This window comes from Cydia amplana, chromosome 2, assembly GCF_948474715.1.
Source record: "Cydia amplana chromosome 2, ilCydAmpl1.1, whole genome shotgun sequence".
Taxonomy (NCBI): Eukaryota; Metazoa; Arthropoda; class Insecta; order Lepidoptera; family Tortricidae; genus Cydia; species Cydia amplana.
The window spans coordinates 3,687,587-3,693,586 of NC_086070.1; positions in this window are offsets into that span (position 1 = coordinate 3,687,587).

A 6,000-nucleotide genomic window follows, 5' to 3' on the forward strand; every position below is an offset into this window, starting at 1 on the left:
AAAACGACAAGTGTTCCCTTTCTTCAATTATAATCTCTTTTATCACAAAGCGCTAATTATTTAACGCTAACATAAAATTTCTTCTTAAAAATAAAATCAAAGCTTCATAATACTTCAAATTTTCCATCTGTTCCCAAAGACAATCACACAATCAATGGTTATGCTGATTCTTAATAAAGATGATTTCATCCTCGACCATGTGTAAGACAGCTCTGCACCCCCTCGAGTTGTGTGTGGAGCACATCCACCGCGACTTGGCGCCCCCCAGCCTCTGGAACCCGAACGTGTAGCGGCCGAGCTGGATGAGCTTGCGGCCTCGGCGTGACGTCACGAATTGAGGTGCTGACGATTCTGGAAGAGATGAGATGAGGTGGTTAATTATGGTGGCTTATTAATAAATGGAGGGATCGATCTAATGTTTGGTAAACCATTTACCAGCTTTTGGCATTGTAAATAAGTAGTCGATACATATAAGGATAAGAAGACGAAGCATATCTAAGGATGTAAATTTCCTACACCTATTTATAAATTACAACATTTTGTTTTTTCCTAAAGTTGAGACTACTAAAAATGTATGTACTTAATCGGCTAACTGTCAATGTGTGAGTAATAAATAAAACATACTGCATACTAAAAAAAAGTACAATTCTGAGAACATAAAACATTTCACGCGCTAATGACACAATCTGAATTGCCAGTGATTTATATTTAAGCACCCGAATGATATTTCTGTAAAGAGTTCTAGTTATTAGTATCTAGTTCCGTTTCCAGCTGTTTCTTCATGTGATTGACCTGTCGACACTGCACGCTCCATTTTCTAAGTTTATCCAAATATTCGGTGTACTTCACCGGGTCTGCTTTTAATTCAGTGAACCTTATTCGCTCACTGAGAGATATTGTCGCAGCTTTTTTCGCCATTTCGAAAACTGTAACAATACAGAAAAATTATTAAAAAGGATGTAAAATATGAAAATGGTTTTCATTTCGTCTGGTATAATAATTTCACACATAAGTGAAATAATAATAATTATTGGTGACTCTTCGATTGTCTGAGCGTTCTTGTATGTATATCCTGAGGGCCTACCGCGGAAAAATTCGGTATCTGCCTTTGCATGCGATAGAGAAGCAGTTAAACAGAAACGATTTTTGTATTTCACGCTAGAACCTCTGGAATGGTGTGTTAGGATACTGAGGGAAGGAAGGGCTTCGAAATTTTCATTGTAACTTTACATTATACAATGTATTATTATTGGAGCAATAAAGAACATTTACTTATACTTAAATTCAACAGCTTGATTTTTAATTAAAATAAATTAGGTAACTTCGCAGTTAGTAACAATAGTTACAATCATATTTTTTTCCAATACCATTTATTTATTTACATAAAGGCCACAATGATACAAATCACCAGGGAAACAGGTCATTTCTCAAATTGTTAAAAGTCGGATCATGGTTATGGTCGTTCCTGACCGACACTATAGTGTCATCCACGGTATAGATAACAGCTTTACACCCACGGCAGAAGTTGGTCGAACACACCCATCTCTTCTTCAAAGATGGCGGCCCTATGGTCTGCTCACGCTTCTTGTGGTAAAAGGTGAAACCACCTAAACTTATCAGGGTATTACCACGCTGTGACGTCACGAAGGTCGCTGAAAGATAACATAAGGTTACACTTAACTAAGGCGAGAAGTTAAACTTGATAGGGAGAAACGGTGATCACGTGGTTCTTTCCATAGAAAACGAAGCACCGGCCTGGTCTAGCGTGAATCATCCTTTATTCGCCGTCCATGGTAAAGTTTATTTTGTGCTTTTAAGTAATAACAATTTTGCCACATGCCACGATTAGAGGGTTAAAATATAGACAGTTATTATAACTGTCTATATTTTATAATAATGTTAAAAGCTTAAAACAAATAAAGGTTAATAATAAGACCATATTCACTTCATTAAACATCACTACTTATGCCAAATATTTATTAAAAAACCATATTCCGTTATCATACGGCCGGGTGTAGAAGTGACGTCAAAATTTACATAATAATATTCATGCAAGTTAATTTGGAGTAATAATTCATCAAGAGCTTTTAAAAAATATTGAAATTGAAACCCCTCAGAACATCCTTTAACACTGTTTAGCCGAAAGCCGGACAATAACACCTATTCACTATCTTCAAATCTTTCTTTCTCTTCTTCAAACAAGATAGTAACTTTCTGCGATGGTATCTTAACCATACGGCCATCCATCTTTCTTTATACCATGGTCATGCTTCCCATCGTAGGACACGATAGTTTCTCCAATGGTGGTGACTTTAGCCTTGCAGTCGCGGTTGGTGGAACACACCCACTTGGTCTTCACGTATGGGGATCTTCGTCTGGAGTCGCGTTTCTCGTAGAACTTGAACCCGTCGATGATCAGGTTTTTGCTGCTGCGGTTGGAGATTACGAACGACACTCGTGCTGTGGGAGAATGGTGTGCTTTAATTTTTTCACCGAATACCACAACACACATTCAGCAGCAGTAATTTTATTTTAGGCATCCAAGCCCAAAATCAATTAATGTCAGGATTATAAATTACTTTTTCGAAAATGTTGCGGACATAAAGACAATTTAGGTTTTTTTTATATTTTATGATACAATTAGTTACACAGCATCATATAGTACTATTAATTGGCACTGCGAACTACAAAACAAATAAAAATACAAACACACAAAAAAATTGGGTTAAATTAGTGGATTGGACTTCTCCTTATAAACATATAGTCCCTAGCTAGGTCCTGGATAATCAGCCAGAGTGCCTAAGTAACACAAACCAAAACATACGAGTACCAAGACAACATTTTTGATTTGACTATAGTTATACAAGAGACAACACAATGGAAGGCCGTTTAAAAAGGCCAAATGGCTTCACGATCTTTACTTTCTTGGCTTTATTATTGATGTTGGGTTGATTTTATGTGAAATTAGAGAATCCATATCATTTGGCCGATGCGAATGTATATTTTTCGAAGATACCGGTACGTTATCGATGGTATGGACCACAGCCTTGCAGCCATACTTGGGGCACCTCCATCTTTTGTTCTTCTTGTTCTTGTAGTCGCCGTGGACGTAATATTTATACCCGTTCAGGCTCATGACAATGCCGCCAGTTCTAGACACTTTGAACTTGCACAAATTGCGACCTGAAATAGTTGCAAAATTGTTAAATATCATGTCAGGGGTAGATACAATTGGACTAAAATTATTCGTACTAGGTAAAAACTGAGTCTTAAAAGTCTAAATTTAAATGAGTATACTATCAGGCTACGTAATAATCTACATGGGATTCCTCTAACCTAAGCAAAGTAAAATACTTTCATTTCATTTCGCTTAATTGTTTATTAATCTGTCAGCTCCCAGTGGCTCATATAAAGATAATTTTAATGCCGATCGGATAAATTGCATTTTTACACTTTTTTAAATTATCTTTTTATTTATGGGGCTGTAATGGGCCTTTGAGTGTCGCATCGATCAGGCATTGATCATCTATTGTAACCGGCCGTTTAAAGTTCATTACTAATGCCCGTTGCATCCAGAAAATTACAGATTCTTTGGGCCGTAATGTTCTGTACCTTATAGGGTTGCAATACGTGCCGCCCTAAGTAGTAACAAGTAGTCAACAGTAAATATCTAACGAAGTAGTCATGTTCCGGTATTGGTATTGTGTGTATGGTTTTTTTAATTGCCACCGGTGAGTTTTCAATAGTATGCACTACCGCTTTACAGCCTTTTTTATAAAGAGAGCATCTCCATATCTTCTTGATTTTGTTCTTATATTTGTTGAAGAGGTAGTACTTATACCCGCCCATGTGCATCACTTGCCCGCCTTTCCTATGGTTTTCGAAGTAGAAAGTATCTGAAAATGAAATAAATATACCAATTAACTTAACTTTAAGATACGTCAAATATTACGCCTAGCCTCCTGAGTCCCTGAGATCTTTACAAAGGATTTAATTCAAATCGAATTTTGAATTAAGTAATAGAAGAAGGTTCCAAATTCAAAACTGCAATAATGACAAGGGGGACTCAGGAGGCTAGATACGATATGGACTTTTGACACTGACATATCTATAGGTGAACCAGGATCTATTGAGGGTGCGCCATGTTGCGGAATTTCACTGGAACTAATTTTTTCATACTACACTGAATTGTCACCCTATACATGAGAATAACAGCGCCCTCTTGACAATTATCATATATTACTGGTCAGGCTATAATATAAAACGGAATACGTTTTCGCGAACAGCACAAACAGTCCAAACGAGCTACGGCCGAAAATAATTAGGGTGTATTCGGGGAACTTCGTATTTTGGATAATTCCGAAATGAGTATGAGTATGAGTATCATCAAAATTCCATCATAATAATTTTCGGTACAACGCGTACATAGTAACAAAATATTTTCTTGTGTTCACTCATTTCATTTATTGAGAAAAATAATTATATATATTCGAACTTCAAACAGTGTAACGATTCCTATATTAATTCAGTACATTTAACTTGACAGCTATTCATTTTTTTTTTTTTTTTTTTTACCAGAAAACTCATTTATTGCACAATAAGTGTTATAAAATGAATATAAAACTAGAATTAAGTACAACTAATACTAAAGCTAAAAAATTAAAAATACCTATCAAAATTTTGCGCCTTTGGTAAGGTGCCCATCACGCAGGCAGCGTTCCCGCGCTGGATTGCTATGGCCAATCTTTGCGCGAGAAAGCTGCCTGCGCGAGGGTCACCTGTGGCCTGCCTTAGGCGTTTGCTGAGCGCCTTGTGGAGCCCCCGAGCCCCCCTTCCCCACGGACCTAGTGTCTCGACGCCAAAGGCTACAAATTCGTAGTGTGCGCCGAGACAACTATATTTATTCGCCTTGAAGCGTTCTCGGGCGTCAGCCGCCGCCCCGGCCTGTTTGCTGGTGGCTGAAATGTAGGACGCCGCCAGCGTATCTGCGCAGGTGGCGTCCCACACCAGCGCGCGGCCCATCCGCCAGGGGATCAACGACATCCCGTCGGGGCGCTTGCCGTCATCCCTTGCGATCTGGGGCTCCAGAGCCGCAGGGACTTCGGCGCTGACGAGCGCTCTCCTCAGGATGTCGTTGAGGGCGGCATGACGGGATAGGCGGCCGGCGCCCCAGGAGCAGGCGAGTCCGTGGTGGCCAAGGCGATCAACAGGGGCCCCACAAGAGGCGCAGCTGTGGTCTACACATACATCGGCTCCGACCCGGAGTCCAATAGCAATTCTTAAAGTGTTTGGCTCGATGAAAGTGCCGGTATTGGGTGATGGGTAGGCGTGTAGCCATTGTCCAGACTCTGGTCTGGACACAGCTAAGAGCCTTGCGCGGTCCCTTCCCGACGAAGTGTCAACTAGGGATTTCATAACGGCGGTGCAAGCTAAGTTGTCCCAGGCCCTTTGCATCTCGGGTCTAGGTGGAACATCTGGCAGTTTAGCTAGCCAGGCATTCTTGGCCTCATCCAAGCACGCGATCTCGCAGTTTGTTGTTTTAAGGATTTTACCTGCGAGATCAGACGTGCTATGGATTGAGGACAAGAATGCCGGCAGAGCAACACTCGATATTGTACGTGTTCCTAAACCGCCAAACCTAATGGGCAAAGAAGCTTGGGTCCAGGCCGGTTCGTTAAAACGGACATTTAAAATCGATTCTAGTTGTGATTTAAGGAGACTATCGATAGGTTGGACTAAACTAGCGACTTTCCAGATAGGGCAGCAACGGAGCAAGTACGTGAATTTGGGAACCAACAAACAAAATTTTAAAATAAATAAGGCCGAATGACTACTAATTTTGATTAAGCGATCTGAATTAACACGAAATTTAGAAATAGATTTGGCCAAAACAGACGGAATAGCTTCATCGAAAATGGGGGAGCCGAGAAGGTGGAGATTATCCTTTGCTAAGATTTTAATGTTTGGGGCTAAACTCGAAAAACTTTGAAGTACCTGGGG